This window comes from Enhydra lutris, unplaced genomic scaffold, assembly GCF_002288905.1.
Source record: "Enhydra lutris kenyoni isolate GAN:26980312 unplaced genomic scaffold, ASM228890v2 scaffoldscaffold28, whole genome shotgun sequence".
In the NCBI taxonomy this organism is placed as follows: Eukaryota; Metazoa; Chordata; class Mammalia; order Carnivora; family Mustelidae; genus Enhydra; species Enhydra lutris.
This window is the reverse complement of record NW_019154112.1, coordinates 735,516-760,107: the sequence shown is the minus strand read 5'-3', so window position 1 is coordinate 760,107 and position 24,592 is coordinate 735,516. Positions and strand designations below refer to the sequence as shown.

Sequence of the window (24,592 nt, the reverse complement as noted above, 5' to 3'; positions counted from 1 at the left end):
AATAATAGAAATGAAAAATACTTACTGAGGATTCCATTTCCAGTAACTCAGTAGACTAAGGTTTAAGGCTGCCTCTTCTCCTAAAACAACTAAAAATGATAGAAAAAAAACACAAATCATCCAAAAAGTGCAGTAGAACAATCAAGGCCAAAATTTATAAATGGGCCGTAAGCCAGAGAGAACAGTTATGATCCTTGGGGAATTTTTCAAATCTAGAAAATCTTGGCTCAGTTTCTCAGGCTCCTGAACTTCACAGAGAGGAGATAATGCCCAGAGCTGCTTCATGTGAGCAGCAGGAGAAACATCCCCTCCCTGAAAATCTGGGAACCTAAGATTCACATCCTCAGAACAGGGTGACACAAATCAAATCTGTTCTATCTTCAAGTGCAAGAGCATTCTAAGGAAATTTGCCGTTGAACTGGCAAAAAGTGAACAAACAACTATTTCAAAAATTTGCAGACACTAACTAGGCCATCTGTGATTTGTAGTCCAAATTTGCTTTCCCATTGGTTATTGGGTCAAAATAACTTCATGTCATTAGTTTAGTTTATAATTGTCCTGGATTGGTGGTGACCCAAAAATTGTAAGGAAGAAAGAAATTTCTCTAAGGAAATCTCTATTTAGCCTAAACATGTCAAAAAAATTTACACGGATAATTACACGGAAAAAAAAAAAAGCAACTCGTAGCAAGAAATGTAAAATTCAATGGAGAAAATGATTGTGATTGGGTAACTTTAGCAAGAATCAGTAGTAAAAAGTTCATGAAACTTCAATATTAGAATCATAAGACACACAATATAACATGACTAGGATATGCTATAAATATATAAACAAGTTATTTGAATATATATTACAGATATAACATTAAAAAAATCACAAAATTGAATATGTAGAAAAATGGCAAAAGCAAAAGCACCTCTTAAGAAAATAACTACAAAATAGAATGATTAGTAATTAAATAATGAAAATATTACAGTTTATTCACTGAATAATAAGTTATCAGTAAAAGAGGAATGAGTGGAGGGGCGCCTGGGTGGCTCAGCTGCTTAAGCACCTGCTTCTGCTCAGGTCATGACCCCAGGGTCCTGGGATCATGTTCCATATTGAGCTCCCTCCTCAGTGGGGAGCCTTCTTCTCCCTCTCACTCTGCCACTCCCTCTGCTTCTGTGTGCTCTCTCTCTCTCTGATAAGTAAATAAAATCCTTTAGAGAGAGAGAGAGAGAAATGAGTGGAGGCATAAAAACAAAAAGTAAAATGGTGCCATAAATCCAACAGTACCAATATTAAGATTACATGTAAGTGGTAAATAACTCAAAGTGCAGATTGTTGGGACGCCTGGGTGGCTCAGTGGGTTAAGCCTCTGCCTTCGGCTCAGGTCATGATCTCAGGGTCCTGGGATCCAGCCCCACATGGGGCTATCTGCTCAGCAGGGAGCCTGCTTCCCCTCTCTCTCTCTGGCTGCCTCTCTGCCTACTTGTGATCTCTCTCTCTGTCAAATAAGTAAATAAAATCTTTTTTAAAAAATAAACACATAAGAATTCCTGACAATATTACATAGAGAAAATCTAAATGCAGTTGTTACGGTGAGGGAAGATCTAGGACCATGAACAACATAGTTGACATTCTATATGTTGTTACATAAAAGACAATTTAATCGGGAGCCCACTGAACACTTTTTATGGGACTCCCTTGTGAAACCAGGACTCACAGGGGCCTATCACTTTACTAATCACAACTCTGTAAAAGGTCACTCCAGGGCACCTGGGTGGCTCAGTGGGTTAAGCTTCTGCCTTCGGCTCAGGTCATGATCTCAGGGTCCTGGGATGGTCATGATCTCAGGGTCCTGGGATGGAGCACCCCATCAGGCTCTCTGCACCCCCTCCCTCCCCCCGCCACCCCCCACGCGCATGCCTCTGCCTGCCTCTGCCTACTTGTGATCTCTGTCAAATAAATAAATAAAATCTTAAAAGAAAAAAAAAATCACTCCAAAATAGTTTGGAATCTCAACAACTGAGACATTTTTATAATGCTTTAAGAAATAAAATATACTACAACTTCTATCATCCAGAAGCAGTTTTATAACACACAGTTTAGTTAGAACCTACAAAGGCTGTAACTCAAATCTTTTCCTATACATGGTATTATTGTACTGATGGTCATGTTTTTAATAACACCCTTGTCTGACGTGGAGCTCGCCTGCAAGAATCATTGGCTGACGGGATGTCTGACATGACAGGTACATGGAGAGGACCTTGGGGACACCCCGGATGGTTCACAGTCAAGAGTTCAGGGAGCTTCAGAGTGTGCAGGGCTGACGGTGTGTCAGCGGAGACGTCTAGAACCAGAGCGAACACTCAGGCACAGGAACACAATCGCAGCCCTGCTGGGGCTTCTCCCGCCCCTCCCCCCGCGTGGGAACCTGCGGACTCAGGCACCGGGGCATCTCCACGTGACCACCGGAGACAGAGCGCCACAGAGCTGGGCTTCTCTGTCTGTTCATTAGTGAATTAGTGGCCTCGGTGGGCACCACTCTCTCTGCCGCACGGCTGTGGCCCTGTGGACAGAGGTAATGAACACCTCAGTCCCCAGCAGCTCCCAGTGGAGGGAAGGGCGGGTGGGCGTTTCCTGAGTGACCGCCTGCTCAGGGCCTGACTCGGGAGGATGACCAGGACTGGCTGGCACTAGTTAGGAAGGGAATCACTTCCTGAGTGTCTGTGGGGAAAGAAACGTTCATCTTCGTGGAAGGGTCTGGATGGGCTCCACCCTGGGAAAGGAAAGTGAAGGCAGAGCGCTCCGGAAGAGGGGCAGACAGGGGCACCCTCCATTCCCCCAGCCCAGATCCCACAGTCCTTGCAGGAGCCCCCTACCCTCCCTCCTCCCACATTGGCTCCTCCCCCTGTGGGCCCCACCCTGCTGGGAAGAGGTGAGGAGCGGGGCGGGGGCAGGAATACAGTGTGTCTTGGCTAAGCTGCTCCAAGGGTTCAGCATGAACACAGGACGACGCCTGTCACTGCGCTGAAGCTCTGTGCAACTCTCTGGGAAGGGAGGGGAGAGGGAGCAGCGTCTACTTCTGTTCCCGGAGGTTACTTTAAGGTGAGGCGGGAAGAGGCATGTGTGCTTTCCCTGTTAGGGCTTCTCCCATCTCTCCCAGGCTAAGGGCTCCTGCTGCAGCAGGGGAAGGGTCACAGCCAAAACCCAGGCTTGTCCTCCCGACTCCTCCCTTCCATCCCCACCCTGTGCCTGTTCAGGATGAATTCTCCTGGTATCCAAGTTTGCAGGGAGAAGTGCAGACAGGACTGGCCTGGAACCCAGCACATACCACCACGTAGCAGCAGAGCAGACAGGAGCAGAGCGGAGGGGAGGCAACAATTGCTACTACTCAGTGGGCTTGAGAAAGGAGAAGAAACCTGTGTATTCATCGTCTCTCACCCCAGTACACCTGCACTTCGGGTTCCCTTGCAGCCCTCCAGAGCACCAGCACTTTAATGTTCTAGCACATGGAGCTGGGGCAGGGAGGGGGCTCAGGGGCAGGGGGACCTTTGGGCACTGTTTTGTTTTGTTTTGTTTTGTTTTTTTTGCTTTTTTCTTTTTAAGATTTTACTTATTTGACAGGGAGACAGAGAGAGCACAAGCAGGGGGAGCAGGAGATGGAGAAGCAGACTCCCCACCGATCGAGCCCAATGTGGGGCTCCATCCCAGGACTTCAGGATCATGACCTGAGCCAAAGGCAGACACTTAACTGACTGAGCCCCTCGGGTGGCCCTCTGCACTGTTCCCTCGATGGTCCCAGTTAGAGCCAGAGCCAGCCTTCCAGCCCCACTCACACCTGAATGCAGCAGAGAAAGTGCTACTATCCTGGTAGGTAGACAGATTGCATGGAAGGATTTGGTATCTTTTCCCATTTCAAGTTATTTCCTCTGTTGCTACACAGTGTAGCAATCAGAAATGGGAAATGATAGAAAGAAAGAGTTGACCTGGAATCTTATAAGGCAAAAAGACATACAAACAAAATAAGAAACAAACAAATAAGAATTCACATGTGTGGAGTTTCTTTTTTTATTTATTTATTTTTTATTTTTTTCATTATGTTATGTTAGTCACCACACAATACATTATTAGTTTTTAGTGTAGTGTTCCATGATTCATTATAACACCTTATAACACCGAGTGCTCCACGAAATACGTGCCCTCCTTAATACCTTAATACCCATCGCCAGGGTAACCCATCCCCTCCTTGTCCCACCCCACCAAAAACTCTCAGTTTGATTTCTGGAGTCCATAGTCTTTCATGGTTCCTCTCCCCTTTTGATTCCCCCCACTTCAGTTTTCCCTTCTTTCCCCTAATGTCCTCCATGCTATTCCTTATGTTCCACAAGTAAGTGAAACCTGAGAAAGTGCTACTAAAGTGAAACCATATGATAATTGACTTTCTCTGCTTGACTTATTTCACTCCGCATAATCTCCTCTAGTCCCATCCATGTTGACGCAAAAGCTGGATATTCATCTTTTCTGATGACTAAGTAATATTCCATTGTATATATATGGACCACATCTTCTTTATCCATTTGTCTGTTGAGAGGCGTCGTGGCTCTTTCCACAGTTTGGCTGTTGTGGACATTGCTACTATGAACATTGGGGTGCATATGGCCCTTCTTTCCACTACATTGTATCTTTAGGGTAATTACATCCAGTAGTGCAATTGCTGGGTCATAGGGTAGCTCTGTTTTTAATTTTTTGAGGAATCTCCACACTGTTTTCCAAAGTGGCTGCACCCCCCCCCCAAAAGTGTAAGAGGTTTCCCCTTTCTCCACAGCTTCTCCAATGTTTATTGTTTCTTACCATCAGCATTTTTCAAAGTGCTGGAACAAACAATCTTAAAATGTGTGTGACAGGGTTTAAATCATGTTTAACTCTATGATGAGTCAAATGCTTGTGATGATTTAAACCACTTTTCTTTTCACAACATAACTATCCCATGTGAGGAATCAACCAGAAGTGCCTGATGACAGAGCTCATGGAGCCCAAGCCTGTGACCCCCACCCCACGGCCCCATCTTCTGTGGCAACTCCAAGGAGGAAGGGGGGTTGGAGGATACACGGTGAGTCCCTCATGACACCACAGTTCCCTGTGCAGCACCAACCCCACAGAGTGGAATCCTCTCAGTGATGGAGGACTCACCACCTGTGAAGGAAGGTTATTGCTGTGTTAAGTCTAATTTGCAAACAAAAAGAAAAAAAAAAACAACAAACAAACATTACAGATTCTTCACTCTAGGAAACAAACTGAGGGTTGCTGGAGGGGAGGTGGGTGGGGGGATGGGGTAACCGGGGGATGGGCATTCAGGGGGGCATGTGATGGAATGAGTGTAAGGGCCTACTTAGCCAGAGTGAGCCATTTTGTTGTTTATGCAGTAAACTTAGATTGAACCTGCCCCTTCCCCCAAGAGGAAAGCGCTTAGAAACAGAACCGGTGAAATACGGCCAAATAGCCCCAATAATGGAGCGCAGATACCAGGACATGTCAGGCTGAGCAGAGATAACAGAGCCCAGATACAAGGACGTGTTCAGCCAGGTGGAGACGTCCAATCTAGTAAAAGCGCACGTATTACCCACCAAGGAGTGTGAGCCCCGCCTTTTAGGTGCCAGACAAAGGCGCCAATTCTAGTCAAGGTCATAGGCTGAATCAAATAACTACTATAAGGTGAATTGTAATTCAATTGGCCACCTGTGTGTCCAGGCTCAACCACATGGCCTTTACTCTATAAAAGTTAGTCTGTGAGGCTGGGAGGGGTCGCCTCTTTGCAAGAGACAGCCCTGGCCGGTCAGTTTGATTCTCTATGCTTGGCATGAAATAAAGCTTTGCTTGACCTTCGCTTTGTATCAGTCTTGTCCTTTTGTCCACGGACCCTTTCAGTGGGGGCTCGTCCGGGATAAAATGGCGAGGACTGAGCCAGCATCAGAAAGCCTCCGGAGGTAAGATCTCAAGACCCCTTGGGATCATATCTATCTGTCTGTCTGTCCATCTGTGGAGCTCCAGGGTAAAGCCCATCAGGGAGAAGCTGGACGCAGCATAGCTCCCCAGGGCTGGAGTGGATGCGGGGATGCCTCATCCCTCCGGGGGGGGGATTGCCAGGGGGTACGAGCCCTCCCAGGCAATCAGGGGGCTGGGTAACCCCCATCAGCGGCAGCCTCTGGGTGAGGGCCACTGGGTCTGGTTCTGGTCTGTGGCTTGTCTTGGTGAGCATCTGTGGCTCATCCCGGCAAGCATCTGTAGGGGGCCAGGAAACCCCTGTAGGGGCCAGAAAAACCCCCACCTGCGGCAGGCTCTGGATGAGGGCTGCTGGGTTTGCAGTTGTCTTTGTCTTGTCTTTTTGTTGTCTGTTGTTTGTTGTGTTTGAAGGAATGGGGCAAGCAGAGTAAGGGGACTCTGATTTTCATCTCTCCATTCCTCCTCATAGATGTGGGGCTTCTCCCTCACTCATTTCGTGTGTTAAGGGCTATAACTGGAGCCAACTGGGGTTGGTATAACTCGAGACAGAGACTTTAAGGAATATTCCCAAGCAGCTGCCGAAACATCCTTTGTTTCGGGGAAGTTCCTTGCCCTCTCTGGCCCGATGTGGACTGCCTAGCCCCCTCCCCCTTGCTAGGGGGAAAGCATGATGTCTGCTCCTCTGTTGGAGTTGATAAGCTCTAAAACTGGGAATCCTTTCTCTGCCTCCTAGCAGCACTTCATTTCTTCTGTCTCCCCCTTCTCCTGTTTCTGCACCAATGTGCGTGGAGCCTGCATGACCAGCCTCTAGATCATGCACCATGGCTCCTTCTCTCCCCACTGTCAAGGAGCAAGAAGAGCAGCCCCTGGACCTAACACCCCCCACTCCAGATCCTCCCACCCGTGTCTCAGGTAAACATTCAAAGTGGAGTGGACCCAGGTGGAACGTAAATCAGTATTGGAACTAAGTTAAGTTTGTTGGTTTAATTAAGATATACATGTCTTTTTAAGTTATCAGCAGTAAATGTGAAACTTCAGAGTTTACTTAAGATCAAATAAGCTCTTGTTATTTCTGTTAAAATCTGTTGAAATCTATTAGCAAAAAGATAACTAAACTGATGGTTAATTGTCTGTCTCAAAGTTTAATGGGTAATTGCTGAAGTAGCTTTCAAAGTCTTTGGTAACCTGAAAGTTTAAAGTTTTGCTTGGATGACAAATGGAATTAAATTATAGACATCTAGGTCTTAACCAAACAGGATAAAATGCTAGAGCGCTGGTTGCTGGAACTAGGTTTGTGCTTTTGAAATCTGTTGGTAAACATGTTTTGTGCTTAACTGATTCATAAATTTGGCATCTGAAGAATTCTGTTGTAACAGTTCACAATTGGTTAATAACTAAAGGTGTTTCTAAGAATACAAAATTCTGCTTAATGTAACTAAGACTGATGGAAATAAAGGAAGCAACTCTGTGAAAAAGTAGATGATATGTAAGAAAGATTTAAGAAATAGAAATGCTTTTTATTAAAGATAAAAGGTAATTTTGTCCTAAATGAGATGGTGGTTTGAAAGGAAATGGCTTGGGACAAAACCTGAATACAAAGGAAAGTTGTAGAATGTTTGTGAAGGGAAATCTTCAGAAAAGGAATTTTAGGTATGGTCAGGACAGACTAAAAAAAAAGGGGGGGGGGTGAGAAAAAAGACCAGATGCCTGATCTTGTTTAAATAAGAAAGAAAGAAAAACAGCTTCCAAGGTGACTTAGCACTCTCCTGACCTGCCTCCACATAGATTATACTTCCAAGTGAAAAGGCCATTTGGCCTTAAGAGATTAAGAAAGCAGCCCAACCTTGAGGGACCACAAAAACACCCTGTTACCATCCCCCATTGCCTGTAACCATAGAAACTCACTCTTATTTGTAAAGAGTGAAAGGGGAGATTGATCACCTCCCATTAGCCAGGGATACCCAAAAGGGGAGGGTGTCCAACCTGTTTGAATCTGAAGAGGGCCTGACTGTGTGAATGTGTCTGTATGGCTCCACCGCTTCGGCTATGGAGTCTGAGTGGGCTGCACCCTGAGTCTTGTGGGGTGTCATATGGCATAATGGTCATCTACTCCACGGAGTAGCCTGGTCCAGGGTTCATACGGACAGACCCTAGCTAAGACGCTCCTAAGTTCCCGTGAGGGACGAGAGCAGGACAACATCTGAAAGATCCCCGTCCCTTTGTCTGCGACATCATTCACGATGGGAGGGAAACCCAGAAAACTTAAGACTACACACTTAAAAAAAGGAAAAGACACTGGTATAGAAAAGCTGGTTTTCTCTCTGTTTAAAAGGGCAAAGTTTTCTTCAGTTAATTGAAATGTAAAGGGTTTTCTCTTTGCCTGCCCAGAAAACCCAGTTTCTATGTTTTGTTTTATCAGGTGTTTAACATCCCTAATTATATTTAGGCATGTGTTTTAAAACTTTCTAAGGTTTTAGCAATTGTTGACAAGATTTTAACCAATAATAAACCTTGGGTTACATTTGGGTAAATGCTGTAACTATTCTAGAGATTCTATGCATTTCCTGAAGTTTTAATATGTTGATAGATCATCACTTGATATTGTGATTATGGAAATGTTACGTGTCACAGAAGTAACCTGATTTTCTTCCCAGTTAAATTGTAAATTCTCATATCATCAGCTCTTTACCATATCTATTCTGAGTTTTTGTCATTTGTAATTGTTTTAATTCCCTTGTAAGATGAATTCTGCCTTAAAAGAAATTCATATGGGAAGAATTTCAGGACAAAACAGGTCTTTGATATGTTAAAATCCTGGGAACTAAAATGGGTAAGAATTTCCAGAAGTAAAAGCTGCATTCGGACTAAACCAGAATTAGCAACATGGAAAGTAACATGGGACTAAATGAACTAAAAGATTTTAGTGTTGTGTCTCTTAATGTGTTGTCTTATTTTAAACATTGCTGGTTCTCTGATGTTTGCTCTTCCAGACTAGGGATACTTTTTCTTAAGCTATCTGTAACTTACAGAGAGGTAAAAAATATTGATTTGTAAACAAATCAAGGCATTCAACTTTTCTCTCTATCTGAACCCTCTGAAAATCAGAAGGTCTCAGTAAGTATTCTTTCTTCCATGGCAATCAGTCATTTGCATAATTTCAATAAGAATCTGTTTTCCTTGTAACAGGACACTATTGGAAACAGGTTATTGTACCAAGGCTTTGACTGGAATGTCATATTTAAAAAGACTCAGATATGACCAGACTGCTTAAAGGAACTAAGGTTGACTTTATGAAACCTGGAGCCGTAAAGCCCTTTGGAACTGTTGGCCTGATACCTTGCTTACAGAGTTCCCAGCAGCCTCACCGGGTGAGTAAAGAATGTCACTCCTTGGTAGGTACAGAGCCTCAGGAAGAGGAATTCGCCCAAGTCGACAGGTATTACAGGCATGTCTGATGGCAAGTACGTGGCTTGGCTTCTGGCCCGGAGAGGCTACTAAAGTTCAACCTAGAGATTCCTTATAAAAAGTTCCAGCAAAGCAGATTCTAAAAGGTCTATATGATCACACTCAGTGTTCTTGCTGAGCTTATGTAAATAATTAGGCCAAGTTTGTTAAAACTGGACTTGTTTTTCAAATAAATTAGTCCTGATTTGGCTATCTCTGGAAATGAGGGTTATTTTATTTTTTTTTAATATTTTATTTATTTATTTGACAGACAGAGATCACAAGTAGGCAGAGTGGCAGGCAGGGAGAGAGGAGGAAGCAGACTCTCTGTGGAGCAGAGAGCCAGACGTGGGGCTCGATCCTAGGACCCTGGGATCATGACCTGAGCCGAAGGCAGAGGCTTTAACCCACTGAGCCACCCAGGCGCCCCCGAGTGTTATTTTAGAGAGAAAAATTATGTTTTAATAACACGCCTTTATGGGTGTTAAATTCTAAATTAGAATTGTCTTTAAATGTTTGTTTACCTAAGCTAGACAGCTTAAGGTGAACTTCAGAGAAGTTGCACGATAACACATGTAAATGATCTTGCTTTTGCCAGTCAGTCAGCCCCAGATAATAAGGAAGAAACTTCAGAAAATTGAAGGATTTGAAAGGAAGAATCTGACGGAGTTAGTGGGAATAGTAGAAATAAACGCTAGAGGACTATGGGTCATGCTTGTGGGGGACAAGAGCTCTCTTACAGACTCTGCAGCGAAAAGGGTATCAGGTGTCGGCATTGAAAACACAGCTCTGTCAGAGCCATGCCACTTATTTAGGCTTTGATCTCCATGAGGGAGTTTCTTGGGACGGTGGGCTACTGCAGGCTGTGGATACCACGGCTCGTGGAGATGGCGCGACCTCTCTATGAACAGGCTAAGGGAGAACTCACTATGGTAGAGTGGACAGCTGAGGCAAAAGGAGTATTTTGGGAATTACAAACAGGCTTACTGAGTGCTTCAGCACTGGCCATCCCAGATGTTACCAAGCCCTTCCACTTGTATGTGAATGGAAAGACAGGGGTGACTGAAGGAGTTTTGACTCAGACTCTGGGGCCTCAGCAAAAGCCAACAGCTTATCTTAGCAAGAAGCCAGATCCAGCAGTGGCTGGGTTCCCCCTTGCCACCGCATAATTGCTGCCACGGCCTTCCTGGTCAAGGATGCAGGTATATTTACAGAAATGGACTAAATTAGACTATAAAGGGGATTGGGCTAAGACTAGAACAAGAAAGTTAATTCTTCCTTGAAGACTAGGAAGAAAATTAGTAAGCCAAATACATCAGGACACTCATTTGGAGACACGCAAGCTTAAGGAGCTTATGGGCAAGCAGTTCCAGGTTTCTAAATTATGGCGTATGATTCAGGATATGGTTGATAGATGTGCTCAATGTCAGGCGGTAAATGTGGGAAGAACTAAAATAAAAAGAGGAAAAAGAAATAAAGGTTTAGGTTACCTCTTGCGATAGGGTCAATGACCCTGCATTTGTGAGTTCAGTCTCACAGGCATTGACCAAGGCCGTGGGCACTAATTGAAAACTACATTGTGCCTACTGGCCCCAGAGTTCCGGGCAAGTAAAGAGAATGAACTGGACTCTTAAAGAGATCTTGACAAAGCTAATTCTGGAGGCTGATGGTGAGTGGATGACTCTCCTTCCTTTCACCCTTCTCATGGCGTGATGTACACCCTATTTAAACAAGATGACCCCATTTGAAATAATGTTTGGGAAACACCCTCACCCGCTCTGCCCTCGGCTACAGGAGGTTGCCCTAGCAAAAATGACTGATCAGTCTGTACTCCAGTCACTGCAGGCATTGCAGTCTGTCTTAAAAGGAGCCCATGCAGGGATCCGAATGGCTCCCTGAGACAGAGATGGAGCTGGAACCACATCCTTACCAACCCGGGGACTTGGTTTGGGTATGTCACCACCAAGTGGGAAACTTGGAGCCTCGCTGGAAGGGACCTTTACTGTCATCCTGACCACCCCCACGGCAGTGAAAGTAGAAGGCATCTGGGCCTGGATTCATGCGGGTCACATCAAATGAGCCGAGGACGAGGACGCCCCCCAGAGATGGAAGCTGCTGCCGATGGACCCCACTGACCATGGACTAAAGCTAAGACTCAAAAGACTATGAGTTCATTGTTGCTCCTATTGTTACCTGTTTTTGTAAGAGCTTCTAAGTCACCTCATAAAACAGAAAAGTATAGGTGGGAAATTAAACAAAATTAGGATAAATGGAAAAGGTTATACAAAGCGGTGAATGGCTAACTCATCAGCCGACTGTGCGATTTAATGTAACCTTATGCCAATTGGCACCCATTAACCCCTGTTTAGATACCTTACAGTTTTACATGTGCCCTAACACTTGGCCTCCCCAATGCGATGGGGGGAAAAGGCCTGGGGGCCCACCAGAGTACTATTGTGCACAATAGGGATGCTATAAAAGTTTGTTCAACTGGTCTCTGTGGACAACTTCCCTAAAATCAGCAATTGCAGGCCCCCTGGTTTTATAATTACTAATGTTACTTTTTGGCCCCTGCATTATAAACGCCCTAATGTCCTTTGTACAAAAGAAAATTAGAGCGATAAACATGTTAATCGTACATGCTCAATATAACCCCTTACAACAGAAGAACATAGAACTGGCTAAAAAGTCAAGGATTTGACTAATCTCCAAAGAAAAGGGGGGAATATAAGGGCCTACTTAGCCAGAGCGAGCCATATTGTTGTTTATGCAGTAAACTTAGATTGAACCTGCCCCTTCCCCCAAGAGGAAAGCGCTTAGAAACAGAACCGGTGAAATACGGCCAAATAGCCCCAATAACGGAGCGCAGATACCGGGACATGTCAGGCTGAGCAGAGATAACGGAGCCCAGATACAAGGACGTGTTCAGCCAGGTGGAGACGTCCAATCTAGTAAAAGCGCACGTATTACCCTCCAAGGAGTGTGAGCCCCGCCTTTTAGGCGCCAGACAAAGGCGCCAATTCTAGTCAAGGTCATAGGCTGAATCAAATAACTACTATAAGGTAAATTGTAATTCATTTGGCCACCTGTGTGTCCAGGCTCAACCACATGGCCTTTACTCTATAAAAATTAGTCTGTGAGGCTGGGAGGGGTCGCCTCTTTGCAAGAGACAGCCCTGGCCAGTCAGTTTGATTCTCGATGCTTGGCTTGATATAAAGCTTTGCTTGATCTTCGCTTTGTATCAGTCTCATCCTTTTGTCCACGGACCCTTTCAATGAGCACTGGGTGTTACAACTGATAAATCACTAAATTCTACCCCTGAAACTAATAATACACTATATGTTATTTAAGTTGATTTTTAAATACAAATTTTTTTTAAAAAAACCTTATGATGATGCCCCATTCTCTCCCTGAAGTTTCTAGGGTAATGATCCGTTTCTGACCCCTGGAGTCAAACAGAATAAGTCCAAGTCTTCACACAGCGCCTTTCAAATATCTGAACTCTTGTCATGAGCAAGGTGTATCCCATCAGCACAAAAACAAACACAAAATGACTGTTTTCAGTAGGAAGGCTGATGTGATTCCTCCAGCCCACTATCTAGCCTGAAATGTGAGGTTCTCCCAGAGTCCTTTCTGATGAGACTAATTAATTTGTGGACCTGATGATCTGTATCTGGGTCCTGATAACCCCCAGGCAGGGGGATGCAGCTGCGAGCAGGTGAAACAGGCTCAGTGTGTTTGTATATTCAATATGCAGCCTGAGGAGACAGGCAGCTGGAACCTAGAACAAGGACCCCATCCTGGGAGCAGCTCAGGACCTCCTCCCTGAGAGGGGACATGTGACCTGAGCCCCCAGATGGACAGGAGCTGACAGAGGAGGGATGGTGGATCAAGGTCAGCAGCTGGGGAGAAGTCCTGGCTACTGGATAGCAGGGCCTGTTCTCAGGACGGACCGAGCACAGGGAAGTGGTCGGCAGTGGCAGCATGGAGCTAAAGCGGGCAGCTCTGGACCTGGACCACTTGAATTCCAGAATGTTCCCCACTGCCTGCTGAGCTGCGGGGCCCGAATACGTCTGTTACCCATGGACGCCTCAGCCTCCTCCCTGTCCTGTGGCTGATGCTATAAGGATCAGCTGTGATGTGCTCAGAATCGTGCCTGGCATGTGGCTGCGGCCAGACCACTGTCTGCTCTCGTAGCTAGAGGGAGACCAGGTGGGCGGGAGGGGAGCAGAGGCCAGAGGCCAGCCGGAGAAGCCCTCTTGTCCTGGCATGGGAAACAGAGAGTGAGTGGGGAGTCTATGTGGAGGAGGCTGTGTGGAGAAGAGATGAGGCAGGAGGAGAGTATATGCGGGGACATGTCAGGAGGCCACGGCTGGGGCCCTGCACTTGTGACCTATGTCCACCCTTTTCCTTCTGAATAACCCCTCTGCTGTCTCTAGTTCTTTTCACACTCCTCACCACATCGTCCTCCCATTACAGGTCCATGTGAGGTGAGAAGAATTACTGAGCACACCTTGGGCAGCAGTGATGGTGCCTGGGCCAGCTAGATGGAACCTTCTAGAAGATGTGACCTGCTGTGTCTGCCTGGAGCACAGGAAGGACCCTGGGAGCATCTTCTGTGGCCACAGCATCTCATGTAGCCACAGGCCTACATGACCAAGGACTGTGTCACTCCCAGAGCCACCGAGGGACCCATGGGCTGTCCATCCTGAACGAAGCCATTTTACAACAGGACATCAGGCCCAATGGGACTCTGGCCAGTGTGGTGTCCAGTCTCCTACCATGGGAGCCCAGGAGGGAGAGTCCAGCACTGGACATAGACAACTTTAGAAGGGGCAAAATAGCCCCTGTCACGAGGTTTTCTTTGAACAAGGGTAAGGTGCTCTGGGCATGCTCTGAGAGCAGGTATAAACCAGATGGGATCCTGGGATCCTTATCCCCATGAGGAATGCAAGACCTGCTAGTTCATAGGCTGGAACCTATCAGTGGACCTTGAGCCCAGGCTTTTGCAGGGACAGCTGGTGGATGTGTGAGTGGAGTCTGCAAAGAAACACTTGTTCCCTGAGGAGAAACAGTTCTCTGAAAACCCAGCTTCACATTGTCTCCTAGTTTCCACCTCAGGATCGCTCTGGGGCATGTTTCAGTGCGCTTCTCTGAGAAGCACAAGGAAAGGGCCTTTTGCTATTGTTGGGAGGACCCGCATTCCTGTGTGTGGTCTGCAGTATCTCATAGAGCGAAATGCCACTCGGTGCTACAAAGGGAGGAAGACGCCGGGTCTTAGGAGGCGGGAACCCTATGCTGTCTTGTCTAAATTTGGACAGATCTTTGGTGGTTTGCACTCTTATTGACTTTAGAACTTATAAAGAAAATTTTCAACTTTTAATAGTCATGGACCCAGCTTGGGGGCTCCGAGGGAAGTTATCCTTTAACGTTTACCAAGGTCAGAATGACTTAACCAAACTTCAAAGCAAGGGCTCTATTTCTGCCTGAGCCTGCATTGTGCCTCTGATGCATTAGCAAATAACCTAAAAGAAACATATCAAACTACAGATAAGAGTAAAATCTCTATAAGTTTGATTCCCGTACCTCTGAAGTCCACAACTGGCACATAGTAAAAGTATAGTCGAAGTTTATAACTTTCTGGAATGTCTCCCATCCTGAAGGTTTGTAATTCCTTATGTACAGAGATCTATAACCCTGCCCCAAATGTTCCTTCCCCCCATGGCACCCTCTTCTTTGTGAGGATTGTGTGTCTCCTGGGCAGCTGCCTTCACATGGACTCCAGGGAAATATTCTACTTTTATTTTAGAAATTCAGTAAGATTTGTTCATTTTGGGTGGGCAGAACCATTACAGAAAAGTAGTCTGCTGTATTCTACACATAACAATGGAACAAAAAGCTTCCCTTTCAATCCTGGGTTCTACTGTTAAAAATCACTTGTGAATACATAGTACTTCACTTCTAGAATTCTCAAGCACCAAAAGGCATTGCAATGTGTCTGTCTTCTTGTCAAATAAGAAAACTTTGGTGTTGCTCTAAGATTTCACACACCCTCCACATCTTGAGATTTCCGAGTGTGAAGGAAGCTTCACTGGACACCAAATTGTAAAGAAAAAAAGCTCTAGATAAATAGGGCTTTTATTTGAGATGGGCTGTACTGTTTGGATAAATGAAAACCTGTGCTATTTCTAGAGAAGCAAAATTTTTATATGTTCAATAAGTATGTTTTGGCTGAAAGTGGCAGAAATATCAGAATGGAGGTTTGGTGTCTTAGTGAACAAATAAAACTAGCAAAGATAAGGGGTGCCTGGGTGGCTCAGTGGGTTAAAGCCTCCGCCTTGGGCTCAGGTCATGATCTCAGGGTCCTGGGATCAAGCCCCACATCGGGCTCTCTGCTCAGCGGGGAGCCTGCTTCCCCCTCTCTCTCTGCCTGCCTCTCTGCCTACTTGTGATCTCTGTCTGTCAAATAAATAAATAAAATCTTTAAAAAACAAAACAAAAATCTAGCAAGGATGTTACTGTCCTCAGTGTGATGGAACCAGGGTCTGGAGTGCACCTAGAAGCTCCCCATCTCTTATTCTTCTTTTCTCTGTACGGGATCATTTTTTCAGACCAATCACCTGTACAGACTATTCTTAGCCCTTTCAAGGTTTGTCCCTCTCAGTCTGCCAACAAAGAACAACAGAGTTCCTCTCTGCTTCTCAAGAGGAAGTTCCAGAACAGAATTTTGAATCAGTCGCCTGGCTTTTCTTTGTGTCATATATACTATTAGGCAAATAAAAGCACTATGTTGTTTCTAGAAAAAGTGTAACCTTCATATATTCACCTGATATTTTTTGGCTGAACATAACAAAATGTTACTCGAGCTCTTTGTCTTAGCAGACAGCTGAGGGAAAGCAGGGAAGCAGTGAGGCTCCCACACAGGCTCTGGCCTCGGGGCCTCCCCGCTGGAAGAGGAGCAGCAGCCTGTCTGGGAAGGGCTGTCCTGGGCCTGCGCTGTCACCATGGGGTGGGGGGTGACTTAGTCTGGGTTTCTGTGTGAAGGAGCCATGTGGCTTTCACACTAAGCTACGCCCTTCAGCTTCCATGCTACCAGGGCTAAAAGGGTCACTGGACCTTCTGGCTACTTTGTTCTGGTTTCTCTACTTGTCAGCAAAGAGAGAGGCCTTTTATCTAAGGCCCCTCACAGACAACAACACTGCTGGTCTCTCAGGCTGGTGCATCCTCTCACTCTGAGAAAGGTCTGGGGGTCATGGGACCACTGTCCTGTCCTTCCCTCAGGTGGAAATGGACACAGCCCCAACAGCTGGGTCCTTAGCCCTTGAAAAGGGACTTTCTGAAATCATGGATATGCTCCCCAGAGTCTGAAGCAGGTCAGAGCTCAGAAGGGTATTTGATGTAGACGCTTGTTCTCCCTTCTACCTGATGAGAGTGCGGAGTTTATAATGAAGTGTGAGATGCTGGGTTATTGCCCTTTAGGGGAAGGAAAACAGCATGTTCTGTACTGGGGATCAAACTCACAGATAAGTCATTTACGGTGAATAAATCAGTGGGGAAATTACAAGAAATTTATGGAGCAACTTTTCTACTCACATCACTCACGATCCTCTTTTACTCATGATAAACTGAGCCTAGAGAAATTCTAGAATCCCTTCAAGGCTGCACAATTCAGAGGAAGAATCAGGATTCAACCCCAGTGTGCCTTCACTTGAAAGGTGCTCTTTGCAGCCGCACACTCGACAACTGTTCACAGTGACCCCACAGACATCACATACATCAGTCAGCTCCATGAGCCTCGGAGGAAGGAGGGGCCTGAAGGAGTTCAGCTCCTGGTGGGGCAGCTCAAGGCAACATTTTCTGAACCATCTCCCTCTTCTCACTGAACTCTGGCTCCACGGTGATCAGTCCTTCATTTCTTCTTCCAGGGCCCATGAGAGTTGACTTGGAGCAATACCTGGAAAATCTGGGAACCATCAGAGCACCAGGAAGAAGCTTCCAGAACAGCCCAAGGTGAAACCCGTTGTGGCACCAAGGAGAGTGAGTTTGCACCTGGTATCATGAATGAGGAGGTGCTTTTTCCTTCTCACTCCGTGTAGAGAGACTGGGTGGCTCTTCACCTCCTCCTCTTCCTGCTTCGCAGAAGTTTCTTGGCACTTGCACTGTCCACAGTCCTGGGAGAGAGGAGCTTCTGTGAGGTCCTAAGGATTTCTGAGAATCAGGGTCTAGTGAGAAGGACTCATAGCTCTTGTACCAAAAGGCATCTTCTTTACTTCTATGGATTTTGATTTACTGGTTTTCTGAAACGTTTCTGAGAGATTAGAGAATTGTAAGTCTGTCATATCACTGAGACTCTGTCTGCACATGACACCTTCTCCAAGATTTTCCAACCACAAGATCAGGGACTCCAACCTGAAAGACTAACAAAGAAACACCTGGGACAATCAGATCCAGGGAGATTTCCAAGTCTAATAACATGGCCAAGGTCAAATTAGAAGGAGAATCAATGAAAGAAGAACTGAACAGAGAGAATGTAGTGGTTTGGGGAAAATCATAGCTCCTGAACTACAGTGGTCCCTTTCTTCTGCAGGAAATAGATTCCAAGACTCCCTGGGGCTGCTTGGAATGGTGGAGAGGACAGGACACTAAATGTACTATGAGGTTTTCTCTACATACACACCCGTCATCAAGTTTAATTTATAGATTATGTACAGTAATAAATCCTAGCAATAAATAGTAATAAAATAGAACAAATAAAACAATAAATAGTGCAATAAAATATTTGCATTGCCTTCTCAACTACTCTGACTGCTCTGCACTCATCCTTCTTCTTGTGCGGATGTGAGATGATAAAAGGCATACAGGAGGAGAGGAGGGAGGGGAGTGAAGTTGGCCTTGGGGTGTAGCTTTAGGCTACTATTGACCTTTGGACCCTATGTCAGAAGGAGAATCATGTGCTTCCAGAGCCCAGCTGACCATGGGAAACAGAAAGCATGGGCAGCCACACCAGAGACAGGGAAGGACAGCTAGAGTGACTCTCCATGTGGCCACATGAGAGTAACGAGAATGTGCTGGGCTGCTTCTGAGACCAGGCCCTTCTATGCTTTTGGAGTCTTGCTCCAGGTGCTTGGATACCAGAGCCAAAGGAACATCTCCCTGAAGTGTGCTTTTGAAGTTCTAGCATATAAACAAATTAAGTGAAAATCTGGCTTAAAATGCAGCTCCCGGGGCACCTGGGTGGCTCAGTGGGTTAAAGCCTCTGCCTTCGGCTCAGGCCATGATCCCAGGGTCCTGGGATCGAGCCCCACATCAGGCTCTCTGCTTGGCTGGGAGCCTGCTTCCCCCACTCTCTCTCTGCCTGCCTCTCTGCCTACTTGTGATCTCTGTCACATAAATAAATAAAATCTTTTTTTTTTTAAATGCAGCTCCTGATCCTGTGAATGTTTTGCTGTTCCTGAAGTACATTCTCCAGGACATAAAGATGAAACTTTAGTCTCATTTTCCCAATGTTCTCTATAAGGGGTTTCACCAGGTGACGTGCCCTTTAGAATGCAGTATCCAAGCCAAATGGCCTGTCAGGCAGTTCCATTCATGAAAGCCCAGGAACCTCTGTGCTTCAGTCCCTGTTGCTCTGTGTGTCCTCTGGATATTGGTGTCACCGTAGCTGCACAGAGTGTCCCCTACTATGGGCTGTGAGCAGGTTCCCACCCACGGTGCAGGGCTATGGGGCTTCCTTGCATTTCCCCCGCAGGAACACGGAGCTGCTCCAGCAGTGAACCACACCTTGTTATCAGCTGGCACATCGGTGGCCCAGTCCCTCCATGACCAGTGGTTTGGGGAGAGCAGCCGACGAGCACCCCCTCCGCCCACCCATGGTCTGTGTAGTTTGCTAAGGCCTCCGGATACGGGCTGGGCCCTCAAGAAGATGCGTCATTTCCACTTCCCACGGAGGACATTCTGCACCTTCATCCCTCTGAGAATGTGAGAAGACCCCGATGAGATGAGAAATCCCAAGCTGTTCTCTGGCAGAACAAGTGGGACTCAGGAGGGTCTGGTCACTCAGATGCACGTACATCTCCAAGGGCTCGAGCTGTCAGACTCAGAGAGAAGCCTTCAGTTCCAATGCCCAGAGAACATGGAGTAATAGGGCGTCTCACTGAGGAAGGCTATAGCAGCTGTCACACTGGGGACAGTCACAGTCAGTTCCTGATTCTGAGGAAGATGGAGGACAAGGCAGAGCTTGTTTCAGATTTAACTCAATAGTCCGCAGGCCTCCCTTCAAATGTTGCTGCTTCTCTGAGGACTTGGTGCAGATAATGTACGAAAATTCTCATGTAGGGTATGTATTGTTTCCACAGGAAAGAAGCAATCAGATGGGAGGTGGGGCCGGCACGTCCTTCTTTGTCCTTGCGGGTTCTGTCTGGTCAGCTGTGAGCCCAGATCCCAGGCCACCATGTATTTCAGTTGGAGAAACCTGAATACAGAATCCCAAGTGCCTGAACCCTCACTGGTCTACAAGAGCATATCATGGGCTGTGACCTCTTCGCCCCAAATCCTCTCTCAGGTGAGACTTCTGGTAATGGCAGGAGGAAGGGCTTGACTCAGTTCTTCCCCAGAAGACAATTATGAAAACTGGAGAAAAACATTAAAAAATAAATATTTTAGGGGCGTCTGGGTGGCTCAGAGGGTTAAAGCCTCTGCCTTCAGCTCAGATCATGATCCCAGGGTCCTGGGATCAAGCCCCGCATGAGGCTCTCTGCTCAGCGGGGAGCCTGCTTCCCTCTCTCTATGCCTGCCTCTCTGCCTGCCTCTCTGCCTATCTCTGTCTGTGAAATAAATAAATAAAATCTTTAAAAATAAATAAATAAATAAATAAATATTTGAGGAATGCCTGGGTGGCTCAATCAGTTAAATGTCAGACTCCTGACCTCAGTCCTTTTCTTGATCTCAGGGTCATGAGTTCAAGGCCCACACTGGGTTCCTCACTGGGCATGATGCCTACTTAAAAAACTAAGTAAGTAAATAAATAAATAAATATTTGAAGTCACTGAAAAGTAAATGAAGGCAGGCAGAAACATGAAGGAACTTTAATCTTGAATAACTACCACTAGGATGGACATGAGCTGCAAGTTTGTAGCCTTCCTCCCTGTGCGTGTTCCCCCCTCCCTCAGCATAATTGCAGCCCCCGTGGCTGAAGGGGGCAGATGACAGCAGTCACAGTGCCAAGGAGCTAGATTCTTAAAGGCTTAAATTTGAAAGTGAGGCAGCAGCAGAGGGTTGAGATGTGAAATCTGAACACAAGCTGAGTCAAAATCCCCGCATGATCACTACACTCTGCAGGGCTGGGGGACAATCAGGAGACACTGCTGAAAAAAAAAAAACAAAAAAACAAAAAAACAAAAGAACCAGAGTGAGGTCTAGCTTTAAAGACACAATTGTCCTGGCCGAGAGGCACCTCGCTCCATTGGCAGAACATGATACTCTTGTTCTGGGGTCATCAGTTCGAGCCTCATGATCGTGTAGAGCTTACTCAAAAAAATAAAATCATACTGGATGAACATATCAAAGGTCAGACATTGTGGCAGACAGGGTATTTGGAAATTTAGGGGAAATCCCAGGAACAAAACAAGCACAGAGAAGATGAGCGCCAAAGTCTGAGTACAAACCACACAAAACCTGGATTGACCACTAAGTTGCCCAGATGGAGGGCAGCTCACTCAAGCAGCTGAGATGGGCACAGAAAAGAGCTGTCAGCTCTGCAGAGGGTCACGTCATAGTGGGGTACACACTTCTAGGAAACAAGCAAAAAAAAAAAAAAAGATTCCAGATTCACTAAAACACAAAACTCAAGTCCACTTTTAAAGTACATATTGTCAGACATATAAAGAAACAGAAATGTGTGACTCTAATGAGAGACAACAGAAACGTATTCCCAGCGCACCCAAATGTGGAATCAGCACCAAAGGTTCCCGTGCAGCTTCAGGAAATATGCTCAAAGGACTGAATAAATATGGACTGAAAGAATGGGAGAAAATCTTGTCATTAAATGGTGAACAGAAAGGAAATCATAATGAAGAAGTGGAATGTACAAAGAAAACCGAATTGATATTCTAGAACTGAAAAGAAATTAAGTGTAATAAAAGTTCAGTGCACAAACTCCACTGAAGGCTAGGAAAGCAGAATAAAGAATCAATGAGGTTGAATATAAATCCATAGAAATTACCCAATCCAAAAATCACAGAAAAAAAAAAAGATTGGAAACAACTAAAACCTCAGAAATCCACAGGAGAATAAAAAAGGCAAATAGAGTCCAAAAATGAGAAGGAGAAAAAAAGAGCAGATAAAATTTGAAGAAATCTTGTGTCAAAATTCCTCCAATTTGGTGCAAAACCCTTGAGCATACAGATCCAAGTCACTCACCCCAGAAGAGCAGCAAGAGCACAGCAGAGTAAGGCTCATCTGTGTCCCCACGAGGAGAATGAAGAAGACAATCTTCCAGGAGAGTTCACTACACCTTCCGCACAGGACGTGGTAGTTTGAAAATGTTCACAGATTCACTGACTCTCCTCCCATGAAGCAGTAGAACCAATTCTCCTCCTCTTGTGTGTGGACTGGGCTCAGTGACTCCCTTCTCAGGGACAGAATAAGGGGAACATGAGGCTGTGTGACATCAGAGATTAGGTCGCAAAGGGATGGTGGTGCTCTGCTCTCCTCTTCTCTCTCCCTCCCTCAGATCATGGGTTTGGGAGAAGCCAGGGGCCATGTGAGAAAGACCCTCACCGTGGACAGCCCCACGCAGGGAGGAACTGAGGCTTACCCCCTGAGAGCCAGCCAGGGACTGTCACTCCTGCCATAGCCACACGTGGGAGCGGGAGCGCAGACCCTCCAGCCCGTGTCATATCTCCGCGTCACCAGGAGTCTAGTCCCATCCTGACGGCAACCTAATGAGCAGCCTCGGCTGAAGCCACCCAGCAACCCTGTCCTCACACGTTGGAGCCTCAGGAATTTATTGCCATGATGATGTCACTTGGAGCTGCTGAATCGTGTTACACTTGGTTACTCCGCAACAGAAACTCTCACAGACGCTGGAGCCCGGACACGGGGTGCTGGCAGCACACGCACTGTGCACGAGGCAGGTGCTCTGGAGCGGGACCAGAGGTGCAGTCGGGAGGACTTCGAGGTCAGAGTTTAGGAGAAACAGATCAGCAGGACTGCTGGACGTTTTCTAGGAAAGGAGCAGATACAGTAGGAAAGGAAAAGAGGCCTCGAGAGCCCTACAGTTCTCCTGAGGAGAAGTAGCTGAGACGAGAGGTCACTGCAAACACAGCTCTGTGTCCAGAAAGATGCGTCAGCACCTGCACAGAGAGGCTAAGAAATACGCCGACCAGGGGCTCTGTACACCACGTGCGCTTTCATTATGGAGACACAGGTGGACCGTGACCTGACGGAACAGCGGTGCCAGGCAAACTGACACGTGAGGAGGCTGAGCGGCTCTGTTAACATCAGGAGGAAAAGAGATTTGAGCATAGGATGCATTGGTGGAGATGAAGAGATCCCCTTTGTGATCAATCTAACAGAATGAGCATGTCACAAGTACAGACGAGAAGGAGACCAGCGGTGGCCTAAGGCTGGGGACGGGGGAGAGGACCCAATGCAAAGGGTCAGCAGGACCAGGGACCTGTTCTGCATACTCGTCATCGGACTAGTTCCATGAGTCTTAACAATGATTGACGTTCATCGAACTGTACAATTAGGGTTGAGAAACTTTTCTCATATGAAAACCATAGAAATAAGACAAAAGTAGGGAGGAAAATGACAAAATAAAGATAAATATAAACTAGGTAAATATAAATGAGGAGAAAAATTTTAAGTAAATATAATATAGATAAATATAAACTAGGAGAATTCATTGTGAGCTCTCCTGAACTAATTTTAAAGGAAGTCCTGCAAACAAAGGGAAGTGACACTGGATGGTCTCATGTACAGAATAATGAACAGCAGAAATGGTACCCTGCTGTTTTTGTACATTTTCTTCTTTTTTTTTTTAAAGATTTTATTTATTTATTTGACAGAGAGAGAGATCACAAGTAGACGGAGAGGCAGGCAGAGAGAGAGAGAGAGAGGGAAGCAGGCTCCCTGCTGAGCAGAGAGTCCGATGCGGGACTCGATCCCAGGACCCTGAGATCATGACCTGAGCCGAAGGCAGCGGCTTAACCCACTGAGCCACCCAGGCGCCCCTGTACATTTTCTTCTTAATTTCTTTAAAAGACATATGACTTCAAAACAGTAAGTAGTTCATGATATTCTCTGACTTACACTGTGTGTTGGTGACATGCATGCCCATAGCAGCCTAGGGAGGCTAAATGGAACTCTGTTGCTACACGTTTCCTCTCTTTACTGGATGGAGTTCCGTGTTTCCTTAAGTAGACTGTGAAAAATTAAAGATGCAGGTTTCTTTTTCTTCTTCTTTTCTTCTTCTTCTTCCGAGAGAGACAGAGAGAGGGAGAGAGAGCGCATGTGCACATGATTTGAGGGGAAATGCAGAGGGAGACAGAGAATCTTAGGCAGGCTCCTTGCTCAGCATGGAGCCCAAAGAAGGGATCGATCTCAGGACTCAGAGACCATGACCTGAGCCCAAAATCAAGATTTTGACACTTAACCAACTGAGCCACCCAGGCACCCCCAGAGATGCAAGTTTCAATTCCTACACATCAGTAAAAAATAATGGAAATAAATACAGCTAAAAAGCCACTAGAAGAATCAAATCAGGGGAAAAAAAAATTTGCTTGAAACCTAGAAGATATGAAAGAAGGCAAAAGAATGGAAAAGAGAAGGAACAATTCAAAAACAAATAGCAAAATGACAGAACCAAATCCCGCCATATCAGGAATCATAAAAAATATAAACCAACTAAGATTCCAAACAAAAGGTAAAGATTGCCAGACTGCATAAATATCAAGATATAACATATGCTATGTGGAGTAGAAAAACTTGAAATATAAAACCAAAAATAGGTTAAAGAGTTAAATAATATCCCATGGGAATAAAAAGCATAAGAAATCAGGAATGTTGCATTTTTATGAAGCGAAATAGGCTCTCACATCAGGAGCATCACTAGAGACAAAGAGGACTTTCTGTGAGGACAACAGATCAGCATCACAGT

The 24,592-nt window shown here is 45.8% G+C and overlaps 1 pseudogene; it reads left to right on the top strand.

The window, feature by feature from the left end:
• LOC111152410 overlaps window positions 1-24,592 on the top strand; it is a 64,256-nt pseudogene that overhangs the window by 23,766 nt on the left and 15,898 nt on the right.